This window comes from Phaethon aethereus (assembly GCF_964289735.1).
Source record: "Phaethon aethereus genome assembly, chromosome: 13".
Lineage (NCBI taxonomy): Eukaryota > Metazoa > Chordata > Aves > Phaethontiformes > Phaethontidae > Phaethon > Phaethon aethereus.
In genome coordinates, this window is record NC_138589.1 from 4,323,137 (window position 1) to 4,338,024 (window position 14,888).

Consider the following 14,888-nt stretch of genomic DNA (forward strand, 5'->3'; position numbering starts at 1 on the left):
AGCGTGGGAGATGGTAAATTCAAGGAGTTGCTGGTTTCTGCTGTGTGCCACACTTGTGTGCTATGAAGCAGAAGGCATGTTTCTGCTGCAGCTTTTAACTTGGTCTGGTTGAAAAATAATATTGATGAGAAATTTCAAATAGGCTGCTGTTCCCCAGCCATTAAAACAAATGCAGCTTTCATTCCTTCCCGTTCCTAAAATCTTAGAGAGTATCAGTCAAATGGCACTTAAGGTTCCCCAGTGCTGTGATAGGCTCTTCCTGCTTCTGTATCCAGCCTACTGTTGTGGACAAAGAGAAATGCTAATGACCACTTTGATAACTGTCTTGATGCTTTTCTTTAGACTTAACATCTTTCCCAGTAGAGAGTACTTTTGTATTTCTATTAGTCTGTCTGGTTTAATTTCTTCAGAGAAAATTGCTGAGTTCTGGGGGATATAATTCTGTTCTGTTTAAAGTCAAGGTTCCACATTCATGACTGTTACGATGTGGCTGTGAGGTGTGTCATTCTGTGGAAACAGATGCATCTTTTCAGGGTCGTAGATGTTCACGTGACAAGGTCTGCTGGAGCAATGTGTATTACATACACAGTTGTACAGCAACTGTGTGAATATGCAAATGTCCAGGTTGTTTTCCGCTTATTTATTGAAACATGCGATTCCTTGGAATCATTTTGCCACCACTCCCTCTTTCCATTCTCTTCCATGTGCCACTCCCACTCCATAGGGAAAATGGATCCATTAGAAACACGTCAGAAGCTCAGTGAGTCTGTGCTTGCAAAGCATGAGACATTTTTGCCTTCCACCCAGGTAACGTGCATCCCCATCTTTTGGTCTAGCTGTTCCAGTACATAACAGAATGGGCTGGAACTACTTGGTGCTACTACAGTACAAATAATAAATAACAATAAATGGGGGAAAAACCATTGAGGCTAGGACATGACCTTAGTGCAACCTAATAAATAATGCATATAAAAATCTGCCAATCAAGAAGGAAAAAAAACCCAATATACTATTGCAAGTATTAATTTGGGCTGCAGACTGAATACACTGCGTGCTGTCTTTGCTCATACTCTTTTTACAAACGTGTGACTCCATTGCCTGGATTCCAGTTGCATCTTTTGCACCGGGGTAAAGAAGGATGGGAGGAAGCTTCACAAATCAGGATTTTTTTATTTCATTCCTCTCTATTACTGTGAGATGTGAATGTATGCAAATGGCTATTGCTGTGTATATAGAAAAGATCTGAAGTAAGATGGTGGTATGCAAAAACAGAAAAGGGAATTATTTCATATCACCCGAAGGTAATATATTATTTTTATTTTCCCTGTTCCTAAAGCAAGTTTGTTTAAAAATTGTCATGGAATATAATAAAATATATGCTGACATTTCTATCCATAAGAACTGGTAAACATAAAACTTTCTCTCTATGCTCTGTCTATAAGAAGATTGGAATGCCCCTGACCCTGTGATGAGCTTGCTGTCTTGGGTTGGTGCTGTCGGATGTTGTTCGTGGTATACTCCTATGGATGGGCCCTTAACCACGGGCGCTCCGTACCGCTCAGGTGGAGGCAACAAAATGACAGAGAAAAGTTCAGGCTCGTTACGCTGCATTAAGGTTTCTGATGCCATGAGCACGCTAGGACCTGGTGGGCATTGGGCAGGTTGATGCGAGAGCTGCCTTTCAGAGGCAAGAGAGACAGTGCAGGCTTTTTACGACCCAAAGCAGCCAAATTTTGCCTGCCTTTCTTCCTCTTGCAGAAGCTGCCTGCGCAAGGTGGCAGCCTGTGTTACCGTATACTTGTTTGGGCCCCGAAGGTGGACTATTTTCAGACTGCTCCGAGGACAAATTGTTACTGTAAAATGAATTATTTACCTCATTATGATTCAGAGTACTTTTCTTCCCTGAGAAGCTGGATTCTGTACCTGTGGTCTAAGCTGCTGCTGTCTCCAATCATGCCACCCAATGTGCTGCGTTTGGACTTCATTTCTACTGAAGTATTTTGAATGAGGGTTTTTTTTTTTCCAGCCAGTTGTTTTGTGATTTTTCTCCCACAGCAATCGATAACTGTACTGCCCACCTATTTATTCCTAAATATCTTTGTTCTCTGTAAAATGTTTTTTTTTTTTTTTTTCCGTGAAGGACAAGTATAACTTCAAATTTTTTTTTTTTTTCTTCGCTATTGAAAGCATGCTTGGATTCTCTTCTTGTTTGGGTATGTGTCTGACTTCTGGGGTTGATAGGCGGGAATAAGGGTACAGAAAAGGCAAGTACAGTTTAGAAGGACATAGAAATATTTAATATACAGGTTGGCGGTAATAACAAAGAAAGGATCTGTCAAGCTTGTGTTAAGAACTACAGTGCCGCGAACCCCTCGGGGGTAGCAGGTCATTCTCCTCTATATCGGTTCCCTCCCACTGCAAGACTTCTGGAGCAGGTACTTCCTGTTGTCTGTGTGGTGAGTGTCCAGAACAGTATGGAGCCCAACTGGAATCTTTGGGTGCTACCATTAGAAACAATAGTCGGGAATCATTCCCCTCTACTGATAATCTTGATATGCTGCTTATGGGTTTAGCCTGCACTACTGAAGTCAATGAAAGTTTAACAGGTGACATGAGATAAAAATCCACTGTAATTAAGGTTTCTTTCCAAAACTGAACTGAGTTGGGAAATATTCCATTAGCCATTTAAAAACCCGTGTCCTTTGAATTAATCTGCATTTCGGCATGGTAATAAAAAAATCACCATCAATTTACAACAAAACTTTACTGCGTTGGATTTTGATGTAGGGTAGAAAGTATGAGATAGTATGCAGAATGTTTCTTCATACCCAGGATACCTTCTCATTAGTTAGGTCACCTAAGCATCCTTTTGTTGTTGTTGTTGTTTTTAGGTGTGGGGTTTTTTTGTTTTTTTTAATTCAAATGCAGCTTTGGGTTCTTCACTTGCTACTGATGAAATAAATAGCTTATAGTTCAATAGAATAGGAAGGTTTTTGCCTTCTGGAAAGTTTTTACTGGATACAAGAAAAGCAAATGGAGATCGCCAAAGTTTGCCATAATGGCTTCTGTGCAGAATGCCATGATTTTTTTTCTGTTGTAGGTGTGTAAAAGGATGACTGTTTGGATTTACTGTTGTCAGTTAGGTAAGGAATATTGATTTAAAAACAAACAAACAAAAAACCCACCAACAAACCAGAATGTGATGAGTTCTGCAATAATCTCAATTTAAGGTCAGGCTGCCTTAATAACCACCCAAATAGGTCATGGCTGATTCAAAGTAGGAATTGAAGTCAGTGATAAAACATCCATTAACATCCTGCCATCAGAATTGGAAAGTGAAGATGGAACAGAACATGGGCACAAATGTGTCTGTAACATTGGTGTTTATTCTTTTTAATTTGCCTTTTCTGCTTACAAAGCCTAGAAACATGATTTAAAACTTATTGTTTGAATGGAGGTTGTATGTCTGTCCCTCATATGTCTCTCCCGTTCAGATGTTTGTACATATCTGCACCTTGATATCGCCAAAGCAGCAGTACAGGATGTTTATGTATTTTTAATAGTGCTCTGAACTTGGCCTGTCCTCACAGACCCTGACGATCTTGGCTTTTTGGTAATTTGTGTGTGTATGTTATACTCTCACCAGCAGGATTTCTTACGCTCTCCTGGTTCTGATTGTATGCAAGGGGGTTTCCAATCTCCGTAACAAGCCAAGGTGAGCTCCCTATTTACTCTGCCTATTGTGAATGCTCAGATCTATGTACAATTGTATATCAAATAACCTTGCCCCTAAGCAGATGAGTATTTATTTCAGTCAGTTACCCCTTATAATTACTATATTGAACCTAGTTGTCTATAAAATGGATGGTTTGCTTATGCAGTTTACCAAAATAGTTCATTAGGGGTTAAACAAAATGAAATCCCATTTGCAAAGAGTATAATAAATTGTTTCATCTGTGAATTTAGCTGTTCTCCCTAATGCAGACATGGATGTTACAGTGGTTCTCCCTTGATAGGGTTATGGGTTAATGAAATGCTTTTTCTGTTGCTTATTTTCCTCTCTTCTGTGCTGAGTGATAAGTAGCTAACCAACGAAGCTTGTAATTACAATCTTACAGAAACCGGGCCGATCTGTATATAAATCTCACCATCCAATTACAAGATGTAATAATTTTGCACTCAAGCTGGTAATGAGGTCTAATACTTGTGCATGTGATAATCCCCTCTGGATGCCGGCTTGATCAGATGTTGGCTTTGTAATTAGACGGGCAGAAAATCATTATTTCATGTTCAGGAAAAAATTAGGTTGGTGGGAAGTTAATTTTCTCTCCGCTCTCTGAAGCGTAGACAAGAATTTAATGATTTAATCATGATTGTTAGCTCTTTTGCAATCAATTTGTAATGATTGTGTAGCAACTCTCTTCAAGGGAAGCTGCATCAGGGAGGAGTATGCAAACAACTGTCTAGGAGGGCTGATTATAAATAGTATCACATACCTCCAAAGACCATTAAAATCTTCTTAATGGTGATGTACTTATTCTCACATTGTGTTTGGGCAGTCTCAAGAAAGCGGACCTGGGCTAGGTTGGCTTTGCCACCTGTACGGGAGCTTCTGGGTCACTCAGCAGTCCCCAAGTGCTGCCAGAAAGCAGAACGTGTGGACTGCGTTGCTAAAGCTGTGGTGGGCAGTGGTCTGTGTTAGCCACTCTTGTGCGTTGTCTTCTCTACACAGACCTACCTCCCCCCTCCAGTATTATACAAGTTTCTATAAAGTGAGACTAAGGAGAACATTTCAGTTGCTCAATCTGAAATACAGAACAAACACAAAAAAGGGGATTTTAGCTCTAGGTGTGAAAGAAGAACTTGCATTTGGTCCTTCAGAGTTCCCAGAAGAGATACTATTGACTGCCACAGCCAAATACACCTCACATATTTAGGCATAGTTGATTTACCAGCTTAATAAAAATAATTTGCTTTTTCCTTTGGGAAGGAATTCAAGCACTACATATTGCTCCATAAGTGGAGTGAGGAAAGTTTAGTGAATGGGAAGTTCACAAAAATATCAAGCAAACCCAGTAAGCAAAATAATTTAATAGTTCCAAAGCTGTTCAGGAATTTGGGTTGAATGCAGCTCAGAACACCTCATCAGAAAGGAGGAGGAGGGGAACAGTGGGCTACCATACCAAATGCCTGGAGGAGAGTCATGCAATAGATCAGCTTACTTTGTCTGGCTCAGTGGTCTGAGGAGGAAAACACCTTGAACCTCCTATTTTTGTAGGACTTTGTGTTCTGACAGCCTTCTTCTGTTAACGCTGGCAAGCGCCAGCAGCCGGCCCTGAGGAGGGCATCATCATCTTGTCGCTACTGATGTGTAGCTGAGGGATCTCTTTGAGCAGCAGTCTGTTCTAGCAGCTCCTAGGTGGGAGGAAATGAATTACTGTTACACGTGAAGTCTGGGGTTTTCTCTATTCCTATTATTTTAGATGTAACTATACTGTATTGTTAGCTCTAAATATTAGCTCCATTTCCATGCTGCACTCTTGAAATTAATTCTGTGTGTATTCTACAATGTTTTTGAATCATAGGTGGTTTCCTTCCTCTGTGCTTCTTCGGTGTTACGCTGATTTGTCAGCAGAATAGCTTTTCTTTTTCAGCAGGATCCAGTAGTTGGGCTTAAGCTTTTATAAGGATTACATTCTAGGCAGATCTAACACCAGTTTTACTAGACATAGTTATAGGGCTGGCTTGGGCTGAACCTGGTTCAACCACACTTGTAAATAGGCTTTACAATGCACATATGTAGCCTTAGAAAATGGCATCAGCAACAGCACCTTTTCCATCGGGTTTGAGAGTTTGCTTTTCCCTTGGCTTTTCTTTCAAGTGTTCATTCAAGACATGTTTTCAAGCCACATGAAAACTTGTAAATTGTAATTTCTGAGAAGGGGGAGGAAAAATGGGATATTTACTTCAACTTCAACCATGTTTCTTAGTTGTAGATTTTGTATTGTGTGGATTTTGCCAGCTGTGACAGACTGTACTTCAGATGCATGGCAATATGATGATCAAGAATATGAAGTATGTTCAGGGAAAATCCCTCTTTTTAATCACACGGCATATTCTTTTCCTCTGACCAAAGTTTTCTTTGGTTGGCACCAAATTTTATTTTTATATCATTCAGTCTCTTCAAGAGAGGACTCAGGATAATGGTCAAATAATGCTTAATTCTCTCATGTTGGTACTTGATGTGCTTTTTGTCATATTTCTTTTGGGACTGAAGCCTTTTCAGTTGAAATCATTATTATTTTGGCTAAGGGTCAGTGAGGCTAAACAGTTGTTGGTGATCTGATTGCAGGGTTTTGCAGAGAACCATTTCAAGTTTGTCTCACCAGTTCAGACACATTCTGGTTGCTATTGCTACTCAACTAAGCCTATATTCAAGTAACCCTCTGCAGGGGTCTATGGGTGGAGACTTCCACATGTATGTCTCTTGGCTAATCCTTATCCAGCAAATCCTACAGAACCTGTGTATATTCTTGTGAGCTTTGCCTTTTGAAAGATGAGGGAAGGAGAGAAATATTTGCTGTAACATACAAAATGCAGTTGCATATAAACAATGCCTAATGTTTAGCTCCTGTGCTATCAAATGAAGTTATAGCAAGGAAACCAAAGCTCTGTCTGCAAAGGCTTTGTATCTTTTGTTTAGTTTTGCTTGTTGAACCTTCCCTTATAGAACAACTGATGGTATTTTTGGTGGTTTTGAAAACAAGGATTTTCTTTAAAAATAATTGCATTAGCTATTATATTTATTATAAGATCTGAGGAATGCTATGAAGTTAAAGGTGCTCTCTTCATTTTTTTTCCTCTCTTAGCACTTCCATTGTTTTGTTTGTGAACTTGATGTGTAGGGAAGAGAAGGATTGGGAAAGGAGAGGAAAGGCAGATAGTGCTTCCCTCATAAAATATACAAGGAGCTGTGTGTTCAGAAGTGTCTCTATGAATTTGTTTACGGGTCTTTTTTGACTGACTGGCTAAATTACAGTTTCATTGTTCTAAATCCCCAAGGACTTTTCCAGAGATGTTGTAACTAAAGCTGTGCATGTTGTTGAAGCTCTTCCTACCTGTCACTATCAGCTGCAGATACAACTAATTTACCTATCTTAGTTAACCTTTCAAGGAGCAATGTAATTACTTTTTAAAAAGCATAGCTGTCATTGGGGAAATAATATGACATCTTCAGATATTTCTATTAGGCAAACATATGGTGCTTTAAAGCAGCTATGGTGTCCAGCAGCACTGGCATGGCCTTTGAGTGGCTTTGTGGTTAGAAAGCAGATGCCAGAAGAAGTGTTGAAAGAAGATTTTTCCTTTCTTTAAGCTGTTCAGTGGGGCATTTGGAGAGGGTGATCCCACGGGGCAGCTCTGCAGTAATGTTCCTCCTCCAGAGAAACCCCTCTGCACGCTCACAACAAAGCAAAGAGGTAGGGGACTCCTCTTGTAGGGCATCGCAGAAAATATTGCCCACTAAAACAGCTGGCAACCTGCACTGGCACCATTTGGATAACAACAGTGGTTTTGGCTCTAACTGGTTTTGTCATAGCTCTGGGAGTCCTGTGTATGCTATAGGCGGAGGACTGAATCCTGATGGTTTGCCTAGGGGCAGGCGAGAAATATTTTTAATTTAAAAGAAAGAAGAAAAAGAAAAAGCACTCTGGGTATACTGGAATTATGTAAAGGGTTTTTGAGGTTGAGCTGCTTTTCAAGGAGAGTTGAGTCCACCCTTGCTTTTTGTGACTTACTGTGTTCTGTGTGTGCACATGCAATTGTACAGACACCAAAGTTTCCTGAACTGTAGCTCCCTAGGAAGTCATCTGAGGAAACAAAACTGGCCTATACCACAAAACTGCAGGCTCATATTTCTAAAGTTGGACACTCATGGGAAATAAATTCTTAGAACAGATTTTTCAAAGCAGAGAAGCCAAGTTGTATTGCATCTCTTGCCTCGTGACTGTACAAATCTCCTACATCTATTGCCCCTTTCTGTGCTGATGGGACCTTGCAGCACACCTGCAACTTCAGAACATCTCGCAGAATCACAGAATCATTAAGGTTGGAAAAGACCTTTAAGATCATCAAGTCCAACCATCAATGCATCGCATAAATGTGCTAGACACTTAGAAGTTTTCCTACTGACAGGTCAGCATTTCTTAGCTGACGTGTTCTTAACTGATGAGAGTAGTTTGCTAGGCACTGTCAGATGGAAGTGTTACAGTTTAGGGGCCGCAGTGGTGAAACTTAAAAATACCATAGCATGAACAATTGAGAGGGGTGTTTCCCAGTCGCAGGAGGCTGCAGGTTCAATATGGAATTGCAGATGAGAGTCCTTTACATAAGTAACAGTGACAACCTGAATGCTTTTCTGTAGACATAATATGCTCCATTTCTGAGTGCCACTTAAAAGCTTTATTAAAATGCCACACATGCAGTGCTTTAATAATAAAGATCATTTTAGCAGTCTGGTGTTCTGAATAGAACAACAAAATGCAGCTGACCTATAGTAACTGATGATTAGGTTTAATACAGAAAGGAGCAAAATACTATAAACTGGTTACATTGCTGACCCGCTTGCTTTCAGATGGCAAGTTCCTGGGTAGGAGAACCTCATGGAGAGTCTCCTGCCCTCTCCTGGTCTCTTCCCTCCTGATAAAATAACAGGAGAGCGGTTATTTTGTTTTGCCTTGTTTACCAGCCATGAGGAGATGGCCTTATGGTTATTTTGATTTTGTGCTGTTTGTGACTACTTACAGATAAAACTGTGATAAATCTTCAGTGCCATTATTATGGTATTATAAGCAATGCCTCTCTCAAAGAGCTTCCTGGGAATATAAGGAAATGCTATGGGCCTTGTGTATTGCGATATCAGCATTTGTTTGATGTATTTTTCAAGCATTGTTTGGTTTCAGGCACAATGACAGGGTTTGGTTCTTTAGAAGACCCAGAATAGCAACAATTGTCTTTGGACAGACAGTAGAACTTCACTAATTCATACTAATGACTTTAAGAGACTTGTTTTATGATAATACTTAATGTGCAAGTAAATGACAGCAGTATATTTTCTGAAAATAATGAAGTCCTAGTAATGTGAGATCACTTTAAAGCTCACTGCTATTAAATCTTTGAGAAGTTGGGAGATGTCTGGGTTTTTTTGCACAAAATCATGAAGTTGGATGGTGAAATGTAGTTTATTAGGCACTCTACAAAGAGGAAAAACTGTGCTCCCCTGTCCACAAGTCTCCATTAACAGTTTTTCCCACCCACAGCAGTCTTTAGGTAACTGTTCTTCTGAAGATGAGACAGGGAACTGGGAACTCTGCCACACACCACCTCACACTGAGGTTTTCCTTTCTAAAATCTTCACTTCGACTTGCTTAATGACTTATTTTCTTATGAAGAAAATAATACTGCAGTGTTAAATGGGTGAGAAGGCCTCCCTCTAGCGAAGTCAAGGGCGGAATGCCAGGTACTGCAAGACTACAGGATGATGACTTGAGTGGCTCTCAGAGTGCTGCCTCGTGTCGAGCGGAGAAGTCCTTGCCGTGTCACTGGGGAGACTGGAGCATTCCCTTCCTGGGAAGCTCATGCTGGTTGAGAGCAGCTGAGCACGCCTTTGCTGTGAGATCAGCTGGAGCAGAGTGAAACGCGGTTTGCTGGCAGCATGGTCAGTGAGCTACCACATCTGCCAGCCCGTGTTTTTGTACAATGCAGGCAGTAGCATCTACATCGTGCAGTGGGACTGCCTTTAAAAGCTTGCCCAACGCTAAAAGGCTTTCTTCTCGTCAGCAGACTAAGCAGTGGCTAGACAGGTGAGGTCGGGAAGCACGATGTTTGCCTGTGCAAAGCAAAGTTGTGACCTGCCATCAGCTGAGGGGAGGACGGCAGGCACTGCGGGGGCCCGGCAGAGGCAGCACGTTAGCTGGTACCACTGCTCTTGCCACAAAGGCATTGCTGTAATTGCAGGTTAGCAGTGAAAACTGTGAGTGCAGCAAATTGTCCTTGTAAAGCCACAGTGATGTTGCAACTGAAAATATTTTAAGTATTTTCTTTCATTTATGTGATTTTTTTTTTTCCCACACAAAGCTGTTTTCTGGTGGTCTGGTGCATGACTTTTTTTCTCTCTCCGTAGTTAGGCTATTAGCTTTTTGTAATGGGAACCCTGTAGCTCTGTGGTCATCTCTCCTCTTCAAAATTGACTGTACTCTGCACTCCTCCAGAAGTCTTTGAAGATTTTTGGTGTCCCTTGTTCATAGGCTGTGTGTTAGGGTCAAGCTTTTGCGTCTCCTAATCACTCAGTTCTGGCATGGTCCCGTTGCCACTAAAGCCTCTTTTCATGCCTATTTAATGCCTCAGAAGTGCTTTCAAGTGGTCTTTGATAAATCATAGTAAGTGTTATTCCAGTCGCTCAATAGCAGTACCTGCTAGAGTCTTTTTTAGCTCCCAAGGCAGCCGTTCCCTCTTGCCTTATTTTACCAGTGACAGTAATTCATTCCACTTGAGCTGACTAGCTTATTTCACATTTATTTGCACATTATGAGCAGTGTCATTCTACTTACCCTTCAGACAGTAAATGGTTTGAAAAATGCAACTGTAACAAATATTAGGCATGGGGAGGGGAATAGGAAAATAGAACCTTTGCATTCGGAGCCCAAATAAAACCATGATGAATAAATAATATTTTGAAATTATCTCAGTCATTGAGTGTATGCAAAATCAAAGGTGCTGCATAAACTTGCATTATCCCTTTGAGAATACATTTCTTTTTCCCGCCAGCTAGTTTAGCCTCCCTAGTGTGGAGTTAAATAAAATATTACCCATCAGGTCAGGAAAATAATTAGTCCAGCATTATTGCCTCCTTCCTAAGCAATCAAACTTGACCCATATGTTTTATGTATGTTTGCACCTTGCACATTTGAGAAGTGGGATCTATATAAACAGATGAATTTGGGCTCCATGTTTGCATACCAAGACAGTACTCCTACTCCCCTCTATGGAGAAGGCAAGTTGAAAAACCATCAGAGCAAAAGCAAGCTGGTTGGGTTTTTTTGGTGTACTGAAATAATTTCTTTCAAGTAATCTTTTGCTGGCTGTGGCAAGTAGTTATGAAAGTGCCATAATTTAATATGATGGCAAGTTTTCCCCTTGTACATGAAGAATTGCCGACGTACAAACAATGATGACGCTCTCTGCAATTTAGAAATGTGTTGTGTTTTGCTGTTGTAATGGAGACAGACAAAAGAACCTCAGATAAGAAGGAAATAAGCTCAGAATCTCCAAGCCTGAAAGTCCTTGGGGTCAGGATGGTCCCATGCAATTCTTACAAGGAGGATATTTTCTTAAGGTCCCAATTTCTAAAGGTCAATGAAAATACAAGATTTTTTAAATTTTCATTCATTAAAAATAAAATTTCTAGCACTCACAGCTTCTAAAAGCAGTTAAGGAGTCCCAAATTATTATTAATTGGACTTGATAGCAGTGCTGTATTTGTATTTTCTTCAGCCACCTCAAGTTGTCTTTGTGCTTGGAGATCAGGCATGCTGTAAAAATCCTTTCCTCTGGGGCTATAGGTGAATGCTGAATACAAGCTAAACTTATTATTTAAAGTCCTGAAAAACTTCCCAGTAGATTTGAGAAGTAGATTTGGGGTCCTGAGATTTTTTTTTTTTTCAGATCAGCATAGTTTTCTGCACCTATCCAAATCTGGTATCTCTGTCTCCTCTGAGCCTGTGTAGCTGGAGGGCAGCCAGGATGTAACTTTGAACTTTCCAGGCAGTCTACCCTGAAATGTTTTGAAAGAGCCACCTTTGCCCAGGGATCATCCAGACAGTACAGACCTCAGCCTATCTCCATATTGTTTAATGTAAAAGCTTTGAATGAACTGTGGGCAATCTTACTTAACACAGCATTCTTTGTGTTTTCTGGTATTCGCATGATCTAATGTAGTGTTTTTCAGTAATTGGATGGGTTAGCAAGAATATGGGATTTCATACCGGGTGTCTTAATTTTGTGATGTTCTATATGACAGGGTGTGGCATGCAGGTATTAGGTTAATGGTGGCATTTGGGGAATCAGATTGACTGCTTACTACATAATTTGAACTTTTATTGCCAGCTCACTGTGGATGGACTCTGGCAATTTTTGAAAATTTGATAATACGAGGCAATATCAACAATAAAACCCCGGTGGAATTTTTTCTGGCTTTCTGAACAACGGATAGCGGTGTGTCTGTTTCTGTCCCTGCAGTTCCTGGTTACTCCCGCAGCAACGCACGTGGCTGAGGCCGGGCAGATGACTGCCACGCTGGCCAGGATGCCCAGTGCTCATCCTTAGTGAGCCTGCAGCTTGGCTGAGCGTGGCAAGGCGATGCTGCAATATCGCCACGAGCATCTGCTGCTCTAAGCAAGGCTTCTCCCATGCATCCCCATGCAGAAGTGCCACAGGTGAAACGCACCGTAACCAAAAGCACAATTATTGGTGGCCTAGAAAGAGGGGCCCTGTTGCCTGCTGTTGCTGCAGGGGTTGCAGCCAAGGTAACACAAGCTGCTGATCTCCCCCAGTGGACCTTCCATCACTGAAGGAAGGTAGGTGACCTATGGTGTGGTTAAGCAGCGGCCTCAGTCTCAGAAAATCAAAGGCTTCTTTCTGCTGAATCTTGGAAAATCACACTCAATGGCTTGGTTTTCCTTCTATTAAAAAAAGAACAAAACCAAATTTTTTTTTTTTGAGCAGCAAGTCTCTGAGGCAGAGCACAACTTTCACACTACGTGTGACCCAAACCTGAGCAGCTGAGTGAAGGCAACTGGCCTTTCTCAAAAGGGCTGTGTTCTGAGTAATCTCACAGGACTTAAACCACATCTGGTGTTTCTGGATGCTGCTGAAATATAGGAAAATTATAGCACAGCACTTCCATCAGCAGTGACTGAGTGGCAAAAATCATAGCAGAGTTCCTGCATTCAAGCTGTGCATTACACAGCTGTCTGGATAAGCAGTAGAACTTACACAGCCTTTTCTCAGTGCAGTCATCATTTTCCCATCTTGGTGTTAAATGTTTCGTCTATAAAGCGTAAGAGGAGTGAGAATCCTAAATGTTTCTGTCCTCTTTTGTCAGAACTGACCACTAATTTATAGCACTGCTGTTGTAAAGCCGTTTTTCTTGGGAGAATGAGCTCTGACTAGGAGGAAGTGTTGAAAGTTTGAAGAATGAAATTGAAAACATCCCTTACCTAAGTCTATGCATAGCAGAAACCCATAGCTTTGTCTCCAAAGAGTACAGGCAAAGCAGAAATCACTGTTTCCAACTTTCTGTTCATGACAACAATGATATTAATAATATGATGGTAGCTACTACAGAGGAAGTTGGGAAGACCCAAAAGCTTATCTTTGAAATTTTCATTGCTGGTGAAATCACAGTGTGATGATGGTAAGCTGGGTTATGCCTGCTTCAAGAACTTTGCTGCTTGCTAGTTATATTGGTATCCTATTGTTCCAGACTCCAAATTCATGTCTGAACTCTGCTAAAGCAGTTTTCTCTCCAGAACCCCTCCAAGGTCGACCCTCAATCATGATGGATCTTGCTACTCTCCTCTCTGGACCAGTTACATACCCGTTTCTCCTGGCAATAGTGTGAGGACCCATTTCTGGTGCTACTGAGTCATCCCTGCTATTTTGCCTCTCATTGCAGCAACGATGAGGATCTGACAGATTGGTCCTGCAGGGCGCACAACAATGTTGGGGATGAGCTTGTCCAACCTTCCTCCCATGTCTTCATCTCTCTTTCTCTACCACTGAGAAGGTAAAAGTGATGTGCTAAAGAGTGCCGGGAGATGAGAAATGGGATTTGTTCTGTTCAGTCAGCTTGGATATTCTTCTAAATGCTCTTGTAAATCATCCCCTTTCTGTTTTCTTGCTCTTCTGTGTCGCTTATACCCCTTGTTTGCCTCATTCTTCATTGTTATAAGTTGTTTGTTATTTCAGTTTCAATGCAGTTGGTGTTGTCAACTGAGAGTTCACATTATGTTGTTGCCCTTGTGGCTACAGCATGTTCCTTTCAGTTAAAGGATTTCAGGAATTGTTCCTTTGTGGCTGTATAATAATTAAACAGGGCTGTATCTTTGAATTGGGCTTGAATTTATGGCTTGTGCATCTTCTGTCCTATGTTTTTAAAAAGAAAACAGAATTATGTATTAATTGGTGACAGATGTTTAAAAAGAAAGTCTCCAATGAAAATCTGCAATGCCTTGTCTTGTTCTAGCCTAGCGCTATACATCTGTTGTGGCTCAGTACAGAACCAGAGAAGGAGCTAACAGGCTGTTTGTTCCAGGCTCACCTGCACAGCCAACAAACCTGGCTCTCCTCCCCTTCCCACTGCTGCTGCAGACCACTTGCACGCCTTTGAGCGAGCTCTGCAGCTTCTGCTCTGCTTCATGCAGCAGGGTGAGGGAAGGCATGCTTGTATGTCCCTAGAAAGCAATGCTGTGAAGGCAAACGCTCTTCAGAATTGCGATGCGCCCATTTGCGGCAGGAATGAAAGCAGGAGGAGAGGACATCTGCCGATAAATGCTTAAAATCTATATTGGATGTAATTATATTTCCAGGAGTTTAATTCTTAAATGCTAGACAAGCGGGTAGGGATTTAGCAAAGCAGCAGGATTCTGTTTACTCAAATCCCATAGGCACTGTTGAAGCGCCTATATTCAGAGCAGTAGGAACTGTGAACATGGAGTATCTCTGCTTGATCTTTGGGGGTGGTACCAGCAAGGCATGGAGGGTGGTGATTGCAGACTGCAGCCTGTTTCCTTGAGTGGCTTCAAGTCTGTGTATGTCAGTGCTTCATTTAC